We start from the raw sequence: 12,818 nt of genomic DNA on the forward strand, positions 1-12,818 counted from the left end.
CTGGGCCCATGGCTAGAATACACAGTTAACCGTCGAACCACGTGGGTTTGAACTGCGTGGATCCACTTATATGTGGATATTTTTCAATAAATATTGTAAAAGTATTTTCCCTTCCTTATAATTTTCTTAATAATATTTTCTTTTGTATAGTATACTTTATTGTATGAATGCGGTGTATAACACATATAACATACAATATACAGACGTGTTAATTGACTGTTTATGTTATTGGTAATGCTTTCAGTCAACAATAAGCTATTAGTAATTAGGGAATCAAAAGTTATACATGGATTTTCAAATGAGCATTGTTCAAGGATTCTGAATTTCTCAGTCTCCCTTGCAGTTATGTAGGGCCATATAACTGATATTTGATAATTGAAATGTGAGCGGATCAGATGTGTTCCACTTCCACCCCTGACCTGTGAAATCTTCCCGTGCATAATCCTCCATGTCCGACGTCTTCTGCTGGCTTGATGCAGATGAGCACAGTGCACTTCAAAGCCATGTTCTGCAGATGGAGACGCCAAAATAGGAAGAAACCCAGGTCCCTGTTTGGAGGGAGCTGTCTGCTAGTCAGGAACACATGTTTTGGTTTCCCCATAAGTGAGAAATAAATTTCTCTTGTGCATGAGCCATTGTATATTTTCCAGAATCATTTGTTCTAACGGCTGGCATTGCCCTGATAACATATAGTGTATTTTTCCTATATAATTGGTGAGTCAGGCATAGATGCCTTTTTCTATCACAGATGCTGCTGCCACAAGTCGACTTTGGTTCCTTTTCCTCCTTTTTTGTAGGTCCTAGATCACATCACCCTCCTTTAGGACTTTATCGCTCTTCTATACTCACGTACTCTACCTGTTTCTGGCCCCTGTCTCTAATAGCTCTCAGTTTAGAGCTCAATGGTGGCCAGATGTGTTATCCAGCAAGCGGGAGGGAAAAGGCATTATAAAACGCCACCTCACTCCTCCTGTTCCTGCCTTCTCTGACAGTCTTCCTCTTTCTCTTCTTTATCTCCTTACTCCTTATCTTCCTTGGATGCTCTTCGTATTTGTCATCATTCCATAGAATTTTAATTCTTATTTCTCACCATGCTAGAGTTGCTGCTTTTGTTTTATAATTTTAAGTACCTCTGCTCAACCAGCCTCTAGCTATATCATGTTCTCTCCATGATGGGGCATCTAATCATGTGAATATATAATTTTAGATGTAACAGAAGGCATAGATGTGGGAAGATCACACAGAGAGAGCATGAGACGAGAAGACTCCCGAGGCACTTCAGTCAGGGCAGTGTTGGGTCATAGAAGCCAAGGGGAGAGATTGTTTCAAGGAGGGAACAATTGATTATGTTGATCTGGCTGAGATGGCAGCCACCATAAGACTGAAAAATGTTCTTTACATTTGGTAATAAAGCTCATTAGTGACCTCCATGAGAGCAATTCTGATGAAGTGATCAGAGGAAGTTAGATGGGAAAAGTGTTAGCGCATTAGTGGGAGATGCAGAAATAAGTAAGTGCAGGTGGAAAACTCTTTGAGAATTTTGTTAAGGATAAAGAAATTAGAGACCTAAGAAAATGGAACAAAAGATAAATAACTTTTCATGGAGGATGCGGAGTGATGAAGGAAAGGGTCAAGAAAGACATGGATGGAGGAGTTATAGACCCAGGTTGAAGGTGATGAATATTCACAAGAAATGGAGATGATCCTGAGCAAATTGTACACACAGGAAGGGGAGGAGACACCTGGAAAGTAAAAATTGAGAGGGCAAATATAAACTTTTTCTACTGAACCATCATGCCTATGAATGAGTCAGGTGGCATTTTTTTTCCTCTAAGGAGTCTTAGTCCCTTAAATAACAAAACATTATTCTGAATGATCAGAGATAGGAAGAGGGAGATGAGAATTGTAACCAACACTTAAATTTACACAACACATACATATATATACTTATTTCCACCGTAGAGAGATTCACTGTTAAAAGCCTATTGAAATGGAGCTGAAATACTGAAAAGATAAGTTAGTCTCCAGCTTTGTCAGAATTCATATTGAGATGAGAAAATATCATTCGTTTGTTCTTTACATAACTGAGCATTCTATTTCTAGTACCACAATCCTCTACTATATCTGGTCTTTCTTATTTAAAAATTACAGAGCATTGACATAATCAACGCTTCAAAGTACAGGGATGCTGTGCATCTTTAGCTCAACTGCACAAAAATGGAGATTAGAAAATATCCAAGAAAGACACTGACTTCCGTTTTAATGATCAGGCAAGTGTGCTAGGCATCACTTTGATATCAGTACCTAAAAAATGAATCACCAGGGAATAAAATAAATTTATCTCTAGCTGCTAGAATTCTAATAGAGAGCAATGATAAAGTAACAGGATAGCAATTAACTGATCAGTTAATAATAATATTGTGCCCATGATAAAAACACACTATTTTTAAAGTTACATTTTTTTTTTTATTCTGTTCTATAGCTAAACCTCACTAATAAGAGAAGCGTGGTTTCATAATTCAGTTTGAGTCAAATCCATTCAATTCAGGTCTGTTCAACTAAACTCAAGAAATATGGATTTATTTAGGAAGCCAAAATCATACCACATCTTAGATTTTTAAAAGCACTCACTTTTTCTTCAGATTTATGTACATATATAGATATGTATGTGTCGATATAGCCCATCCCCCCCCTTTCTCTCTCTCTCTAACATTAGAGTATAAAAACACATTATTTGAACTTGGAAATTTTGGCAAGACATCTTACAACAGTAATGGCACCAGTAAAAGAGCATGTGCCAAATGTATGCTTGGGGATATTTTGGAGAAATTAAATGTTTTCTTAATCACAGCTATTATACAATTGATGCTTTTTATTGTTGTTGTTAGAAACTTCATAAAAATAAAACTCCAGAAATTTTGTCTCAGAATTACATGAACTGAAATGGTGTTCTGGAATCTCTGTTTTATATGTTGCTATATGAGAACATTGGGGAATTGGGAAGAAAAAGTACTTTGGGGAAAGATAGGAGTGGCATCTTGGTGAGAGGTTTGGGGACATTAGAAAGAAAATAATTGGCCAGTGAGAAAACTTGTTGTGGCTGTGTATTAGTTTATTAGAGCTGCCATGGCAAAGCATCACAAACTGGGTGACTTAAAACAACAGAGATTTATTGTCTCACAATTCTGGAGGTGAGAAGCCCCAAAATCAAGGTACCGTTGGGGTTATTATGATTGCCCTGAAACTTGTAGGGTAGACTTCTTCCTTGTGTCCTTCCAGCTTCTGAGATCCTCATCAATTCTTGGTGTTCTTGGCTTGTAACAACATCATTCCAATCCCTGACTCAGTCACGTGGCATTTTCCCTGTGTGTCTGAATCTTCACGTGGTATTTTCATCTTCTTTTAAGACCAACAGTCATATTGGATTAGGGCTCTCATTAATGACCTCATGTTACCTTGATTACATCTGCAAAGACCCTATTTCCAAATAAGGTCACATTCACAGATACCAGTGGTGAAGATTTCAATGTATCTATTGGGGGATTCAAGCCATAACAGGCAGGTATGACTTAGATATTTTCGTACAGAGAGTAATGGCTAATATTCTGTTTTAGAGCTGTTCTGCGCCTAATGTTACTACTAAGTTTCCTCAAAAATAAGACCTAGCAGGACAATCAGCTCTAATGCATTTTTTGGAGCAAATATTAAAATTTAAATTTTACTGTAGTCTTATTTTACTATAATATAAGATTGGGTATAATATAATATAATATAAATTATATAATATAATATAATATAATATAATATAATATAATATAATACCAGGTCTTATATTAATTTTTGCTCCAAAAGACGTGTTAGAGCTGATTGTCTGTCTAGGTCTTATTTTCAGAAACATGGTAGTGCTGTTATCCCCAAATCATCAATTAACTTCTACAATGTCCCGATTGAGTAGCATTTTCACAAAACACACGGTAAAGGACCTTTGTTCCATGCCTTATCTGGTGTGGACAGAGAGGAAAGAACAGATTTGAGTGCTGAATAATGTAAGCTATGAGAAGTTTCTGTAACAGAGAAAACCCGAACACAGTTGCTTAAATAAAACAAAGGTTTAATTCTCACTCATCTTAGGTAGTCCATGGGTAGACCAACCAGTCCAGGTCAGGCAGCTCTGCACAAGGCCATCGGGGGACCCACGTTAGCAAGCGTTTTTGGGTCCAAGTTAACTATTCCCTCATTACCATTTTCTAGCCAGCAGAGAGTAAGAAGGAGAATGTAAAGTCAGCTTTCTTTTTGAAGGACGTGATTCAGAAGTTGCAAACATTGCTTCCTCTCAAATATCACTGACCAGAACTTAGTCAAATGGTCATATTTGGGCACAAAAGAGGCTAGGAACTGTAGTCTCTACCTGAACTATTGTGTGTCATGCTGAAACCTGGTAAGAGGGGGATTCTTCTTCGATTAATGATAGAAAATGGATGCTGGTGTATCATTAGCAGTCTCTGCCAACGGTAACAATAATTTGAGTGACACTGGGAGTTCACTGAGAATAAGAAATTGTAGTAGAGGTGAGCAAGTTACCCCCGCAGGAATTCCCACAGGCCCTAAGACTTCCCAAAGACAGCATGGCAGTTCAATGTGTAGCGGGGAAGGTTACTGTTTGGCAAAGGGTCTAACCAATAATTTCTTTATTTTTAAAGTAGAAAGTGACCATAGCTGATAACTAGATTTTATATAAGAAGGAGGCTTATGTTTGAATCTCAGAATTAAAAAGTAAACAGGAGGGAGCTATTGTCAATTACATTAAAGAAGTGTTGCAAGTTTAGTTTTATAAAAGGGGAAGTAGAGGACTCAGAGTTGATTTGTACTCAATTAACATATAGTTATTGAAAAACAAGCAACTCAAGAATTTTAGAGAGAAATTACAGGAAACATAAGGGGTAAAAAGAACAACAACAAATGAAGTCACCATCATTTTGAGATGTAAAGCAAGTTATTAAAATTTTAATAATGCTGGTATATTATATTATTGTTTTATATATATATATATATATCTTATAAAGACATAAATATATGAAGTTCTAGCAGCAAGTCCTAAGAAGTATTCTGAGTAATGAATTTAACATGTTGTCTCCTAAACCACTTTGAAAATAGACATGCATTTGGATGCACAAATAATGTCAATTTGTTTTCAAATAAATTTAATAAAAACGATCACACACATTAACATGTAATGATTAAACAACCAAAACTTTTCCCTCAGTTGAGAATAGCAAAAGATACCAGTCTTTTATTGTGTTGGAGGTTTTAGACAGTTCAGTTATGCAAACAAACAATAAATAAACATCCCCCCTCAAAAAAAAAAGGCAAAATAATTGAGAAATAAGACTGAAAGGTTGTCTTTTTTTTCTTTCTGACAGAAAACATAATTGTGTATACAAAGAAATGAAAAACAAATTTACATGCAAACAAAACAATGAGAACTTAGCAATATTGCTCAATAAAAAGCAGAAATAAAAAAACTATTTGTATATACCAATAACAATTAGAAAATAAAATTTAAAAAAATGCCACTTACAGTAAATCAAAACACATCAAGTATCTAGCAATAAATCTAAGGAAGATATTAAAAAACTCTGTATTGAAAATAACACTATTAAAGTTATTAAGGAGGATGGAAATAGATATATCATGTTTATAGAGTGGAAGGCAAAATTATTTAGATGTCAGTTCTCTTCAAACTGTTCTACAGATTCATCATAATGTCAACTAAAACCTCAGCAAGTCATTTGTGGAAAATGACAATGTTTAATAACATTTATGTGGAAATGAAAAGGAAAAGAATAGTTAAGTCAAGGGGCGGCTGGATGGCTCAGTTGGTTAGAGCACGAGCTCTGAACAACAGGGTTGTTGGTTCAATTCCCACATGGGCCAGTGAGCTGCACCCTCCACAACTAGATTGAAGACAAGCTGCCGCTGAGCTGCCGGAGGGGCGGCAGGATGGCTCAGTTGGTTGGAGCGTGAGCCCTTAACAACACGGTTGCCAGTTCAATTCTCACATGGGATTGTGGGCTGTGCCCCCTGCAACTAAAGTTTGAAATGGTGACTGGACTTGGAGGTGAACTGCGCCCCCTACAACTAGATTGAAGGACAACAACTTGGAGCTGATGGACTCTGGAGAACACACTATTCCCCAATAAAATTAAAAAAAAAAAAAAAAGAATAGTTAAGTCAATTTGAATTTAAAAAACAAAGCAGGAGGATTTACCCTACCAGATATTAAGAACTAATAAAGAGCTAATTGAAACAGTTCGTATTGGCTCAAGGATAGAAAGCTATACCAATATAACAGAAAAGAAAGACCTACAGTCTCCATCTAACTGTACATATACAAACATCATGTTTATGTCAGAGGAGACTCAGCATTATAATGGAAGGTCTTTTCAATAAGTGGTTCTGGATCAATTGATATCCACTTGGAAAAAAATTAATCCTCACCTCACACCATACACACAAAAAATTCCAGGTTATTGTAATCTAAATTTAAAAGTGAAAATATAAGACTTTTAGACAAAAAGTATAAGAGAATAACTTTGTGACCTTGAAGTAGGCAAAGATTATTTAAGTAGAACACAAAATGCACTAACTTAAAAAAAAGATACATTTAACTAAATATTAGGAACTTCATTTTATTAAATGACATTTTAATGGAGTAAGAAGGAAAGTCTTACCATGAGATATGATATTTTCAATTCCCATATCTGAAAAAGACTACATCTGGAATACACAAAGAATATCTATTAATCAATAAGTGCTAAACACCTCAAAAGAAAGTGAGCAGAGTCTTGAAGGCATATTACAAAACAGCATATCACAATGACCAAAAACATTTGAAATAATAACACACGAAATAGCAATAAATGCACAAAAAGTCGCCAACCTTTGAGGGAAATTCATGAAAGAAATGCAAATTAAAAGCACAATGCAAATTAAAAGCACTCTACACTCACATAAATGATTAAGAAGAAAAAGACAGACAATTCAAGTGTTATCAAGGGTGTAGAGAATCTATCATACTAATAAATTTTCAAATACTGCTGTGATAGTGTAAATTGGTGCAACTACTTTGGAAACTCTTGGCAGTATTTATTAAGCTTAAATATACATATCCTATGACTCAGGGATTCCATTCCTAGATATATAACCCACTGAAATAAGTTCGTATTTTCACCAAAAGTCACATAAAAGAAAGCTCAAGGCAGCAATATTTATAATAACGAATAGCTGGAATTTGTTAAATTCCAATTAAGAGTGGAAGGAATAAGTAAATTGTGGTATATTTCTTTTTCTTAAAACTGTGGTATATTTCCTGAATAGAATGTTATGCAGAGATGAGAATTAATGAACAGAAACTATATGCAACAACATGGATGAATCTCACAAACAGGATGAGAAACAACAAAAAGCCAGTCACAAACCTAATGTATGGTTCTATTTATGTTGTGTTTAGAATCAGGCAAATTAAAAATGATGGTAGGGAGTCAAGATAGTGGTTACCCTTCGTTAAGGAGAAGTGATGGAAGGGACTATGAAGAGAACTTCTGTGGATGCTGATAATATTCTGGTTTTTGATTTGATAGGTTCTTTTTTCTTGACTTCATGGATGTATTCGTTAGAATTCAGAGCACTGTGCATTATGATTTGGGTACATTTCTACATATAGGTTATACTTCATACAATTAAAAATATCAATTCTATTACCTTATGGTTACATATCATGTGAAAGAGTTGGAAGGCATAATTTCAGCTTTAGGGAACTCTATAATTCAAGTGAGGGAAATGAAATTCATTCCGTGATATGATCTGAGGGACATAGAAGTAATAATTACAAGAAAAAAAATAGGCCACAACTTAAATGAGGAGGCTAAATTTAATGAAAAGCAAATGAGATTAAAAGAATTCCAAAGGATCAGCCTTTTCTTTAATTTCATTTTTGTATGGATACCAAGTGTTTGGAAAGACAAGCAATGTTATATTTTAAAAATGTGTATATCTTTTAATTTTTTAGAAATGTGTTTTTTATTTTTTTTTTTCAATTAAAACTTATAAAAAAGGACTCTAAGGAGATAAAACGGGCTATAGGAAATCTGGATGCAGTTTCAATCAGCAGACAATAGCAAAAAAATTTTTTTTCAACAATAACAAAGTTAAAATATATATATTAGATTCATGAAAAAGAAAAAATAGTCCATAACTCCATAGCACTTCTAAAGTTATTGATTTTCTATGTATGTGTAGCATATGTCCTCAGTGACATTTTCCAGTTCACTGCTCATCCATCTTTTTGATTCCTTAATTAGCCCACTCAGGTAGACCTATAGACCTATATATGTGGAATTGGAAGGAATTTTTGCAACCCCACATACTGATTAATTATTATGATTGCCATGGTTTCATCAGAAACCTAGAGAGAAATGATCTAAAAATGCAAATAACATAACCTTTTCAACAAGAAATTATAGCACTGAGTGACCCAACATTTAACTGCATAGTAAAATTAGGGCTACAAAAAAGTAGACACCAACCATAACTTGTATAATATACTCTAACTTCAAGGCAGTTTGCAACTCTTGGTCTCTTTTATGGGAGATCTATTTCTCAAAACAGGAATTGAGTCTTTTATGGGTGAATCTGAAGCTTTGAAATTCTTTTCTTATCCTATTCCTGTAAAAAGCACCTTTGTGGAGTCTGAGGTGATAATGATCCTCTTAGTAGGTGTCCTTTAGGCCTTGAGAGATCTAATGAGGTGAGAGGATCCATAAAATAGTTTCTCAGAGGTAAGATTACCTGTTGATTTGCACATATGCCCAAAGCTTGCAATGAGCGCATTTGTATAATTCTAATAGATTTCCAGAGTACTATTCTCTTTTCTATGCTAATGGCCAGAATCTACTGAGAAGGGAGCAATTTTAGAAAATCCTGAATAAAAACAAACTAAACATCCTGCCAATTTTTGAATCAGCCAAACTTTCCAATTGACTTTTTCTTTTTCTTTTTTTGGTTTATTTGGTTTATCTGGTTTGTTGATAAGTAAGAACAGCAATGATCACTAGTTATTCCCCCCTATTTTGTGCAGCCAATCTTAACTGACAAGACACACTGAAATTAAGGTGCCACTATTACTTAAATCAAACTTTGAAAAAAATTAAGACCGAAACAGAAAGAAATGACTGTGAAGGTAAACAAAAACTTGTTTAAAATGCAGTGAAAGAACATTATTTTGGGGTGTGGTTCTTTTGCTTCCTGCTGTCTCAGGCACTCACTCAATCTTATTTTCAAGAGCTGCACCTTCTCAGTGAAAAACAGAAAAGCAGCATTTATACTGCTTAAATTTACAAAACAAAATGCAGTGTGAGGAAATAAGCAAACTTTATGTTCTACCTTTGGTACTGTATTCTGGAGAAATTCCTGAAATCAAGAATCACTCTTGAAGAGAAAAATCTCTTTAATTTCATGCTCGTATTAGCTTATTATGTGGGACAACTAAACCCATTCAACTCATGTTGCTTGTTTCAAATATCTACTTTCTCTTGTATTTTCAAGGTGCGTATACATGTATGGAGATGCAGTCAGTGATAATCCTTGTGTTTTCTGTTTCCAACCTTGGTACCTAACATAATGGGAACACAGTGGCCTACAGAGAATGCAAAGACAGAGGGTTAGCTTTCAAATGACCATCCCTAGTCCTTTTTCACATATTACCCCACCCACCTTCAGTTTCCCTCTCCTACAAATTTGCTCTTGCTTCTCATTTTTACCGTACTTACTTGAATTTCTTGTCTCACTTTTCTTTAAAAAACTACACTCTTTATTTATTAATTTAAATTTTTTCTGTTTCTTTTTCTCTGTCCCTTAGTTGAATCTGTTTGTATATATTTTAATACATGAACATACATGTTTACTTCAATTAAGCTATTTAACACTAAGTGAAAAAACGATATTTCGGTCCATATCCCATGTTCTCTTCTGTGAAAAGAACTGAGGTAGCGTTTACAGTGGGAAGTTACGATTGCATTTTGTTGCTAGGAAATTGCTAAAGGGAATTAGCAATCAATAACTGATGCAGAACTTCACTACTGTGTAGATTATTAGAGTCAGCTGCTGACAGTTGTTGAGAAAAGGAAAAACACAGAAACTCTTCAAGATTGGTCTGGAGAAAGAGCCATTGCTTTTCAAAATAAATGTCCAATAAACTTAAGAGCAGATATTCTAGTTGGATTTGTAATGTTTCTTTTTCTCTGTTGTTGCGTGCCTGGAAATGAAGTATAATCTTTGAGAAAATACATGATACACCAGAATTAGTTATAGCCTTTAGAGAAGTATATCTGAGAGGCTTGAGATCTCTTTATCATTATGGAAACTTCAGTCCAGAGAAGTGAAATGAGTTGCTCAAGGAAAGTAATTGGTGAAATAGGAACTGAAACACACAGCTTTGACTGAGTCCACTGGGCTTTTCACTATTCCAATATATGGCCAGAGTCAGATATTGGTGACCACACTTATTGCCAATGTCTGTGATTCTCATGACAAGGGAGAGAAGGCAAAGAAGTTTTCATCACAAAATGTTTGAGGCAGCTCAGTGTTGGCTCCTGCTATTATTTCTTGCTGGCTATAAGGAGGAAATTACATGCTAGCACTGAGGAGTAAATGTTAGCCCACGTTCTCAGACCTGGCAGAAAGACCAGGTTAAAATGATGAATAGAAAGTGCGATTTATGACTGCAGTTTTGATGTCTCGATACATTTCAGTGAGAATAGAGAAAATAAAACAGGTAAGGCAGGAATTAACGGCAGTTTCTTTCACAGGGCCGCATGGTTACATGAGAATTTTATGCCAAAGAACCTTCACAATCTTGTCTTGAGCTTCATCTCTACAGATTCTGCATGACCTCCATGTTCCTCCTATAGCCTTTGTCCCAGCAAGACTGATAGGCCATCCCTGGATGCACTACGCTTTTATGAATTTATTTTTAACGGTCTCCATGTCTTTTTATACAGGTAGTCCTTGATTTTCACTATTCCACTATACATGAACTCAGTTACCATGGTTTAGTTAAATAACACTAGTCCCTTTACAACAGAATTCAAATTTTAGTTACCTGGTATACAAACAATGAGTAATTATATAAGTCTAAACTTTGATTCTAGGTCTTCAGTGCACAAATCACTTTTTAAATAACATGTGCATCATGATCAGTGACCGATCATGTCACTTCTTTTAAAAGCTGTTGGTGATTGTCTTTACACATTTGTTATTCAGACTGAAAAGCATAGAGTTGCATTGCCTCCTTGTCTCCCAGTGATAATCCCACATGATAGTTTACAAAATGGATAATGAAAGAGGGATTGGCCATTAATGGCGAAAGCGTAGCAAAGAAATGAAAAATGATAATGCTGGAAGTGAAACGAATTGAACATAAGTAGAATTATAGGAGAAATAGCTGAATAAGGGAATATGTAGCTCTGCCAGCAATCGAGACACTGTAGATGTGCTGCCAGAGGAATTTAGTGAAGGCTAACTTATCAACATAAGTGAGAGAAGTGGTAGTGATAAGAGGATGAAGATGTCCCATAAGAAGTGACAATGGCAACAAAACAAAATTAAACAACTTCACATTAGAAAAATTCTTGAAGATATTTAATGCATTGAAAGTACAAAGGATGAAGTGTTGGAAGCTGACTCACACTTAAAAGGCATAAGGCATAGAAAACTGACTAAGGCATAAAAAGATGCTTGCTCCATATTGTTGAGAAGCAAAGCACTGTTAAAACTACTTTGGCTATTTGTTTTTTACAGTGAGATGAAACACTTCAATTCTCAAAGTTTCTAATATTTAAACTTACAATGTGCAAAATAAATATTGATTTTGCTATTTTTCACCTACCTATGTTTATAATCAATAGCAAGACCACTTTAATGTTTTGAGAAAAAAATTAAGGGTCACAGAATATTCGTAATTTTTCCTATTGATTATTAATGTTGCTTTTCACAATTTCAGCTTTGCACAATCATTTGTACAGTTCTGTATGACTGGGCAAAGCCAGAACTGCTTGTAGATAGCATTTTGGATCCACTTCCATCATAACACCTGTCATGTTGGTTTGTCATTATTTATATGTGTCTGTCTCTCATATGAGGCCACTGAGCTTTTGTGGAATAGGAACAGCACCTTCCGTATATTTCCCCAAGGCTGTCTATAGTCACTTTCCCATAGCAGACCCCCAACTGTTGTGGATTGAAAGAGATATCTTCTACTATAGTTCAGAAATTTTACATGGACAGCATATTGAATAACATATGCTTTCCAAATTTGTGTGTTCTTGTACCTGAAGTCATTAAAGAATATGAGGACTAAATGGTAACTTTGAGAATTTTTACCTTTATAAGACCAAAGATATTTGAATCCTGTCCCTCAAACAAACAACAACAACAAAAAAAAAACAGCCTGACAAATATTAATACTATAAATACTTGATTCCTGTCACTGTTTGAATCAAGAATCAAGAATATCCTGATAATTTTTAGACAGAACTTTTGACTTCAAACCAAATGTTAAAGTATGCTTTTATTAAGGTTTTCTGATTAGTCACATTACAATATGCGCATTCATAGGTCTAGAGTATATCTGAAACACACTGGATCTAAAGTAGATTTTTATTGTTGGTTACTATTCTTTAGTCAATTTTGCTAGAGAGTTGTGATTATAGTGACTCTAGAAGGCTATACCAACTCACACAAAATTAATTGTTGGTAAAATG

Source organism: Rhinolophus ferrumequinum, chromosome 4 (assembly GCF_004115265.2).
Source record: "Rhinolophus ferrumequinum isolate MPI-CBG mRhiFer1 chromosome 4, mRhiFer1_v1.p, whole genome shotgun sequence".
Lineage (NCBI taxonomy): Eukaryota > Metazoa > Chordata > Mammalia > Chiroptera > Rhinolophidae > Rhinolophus > Rhinolophus ferrumequinum.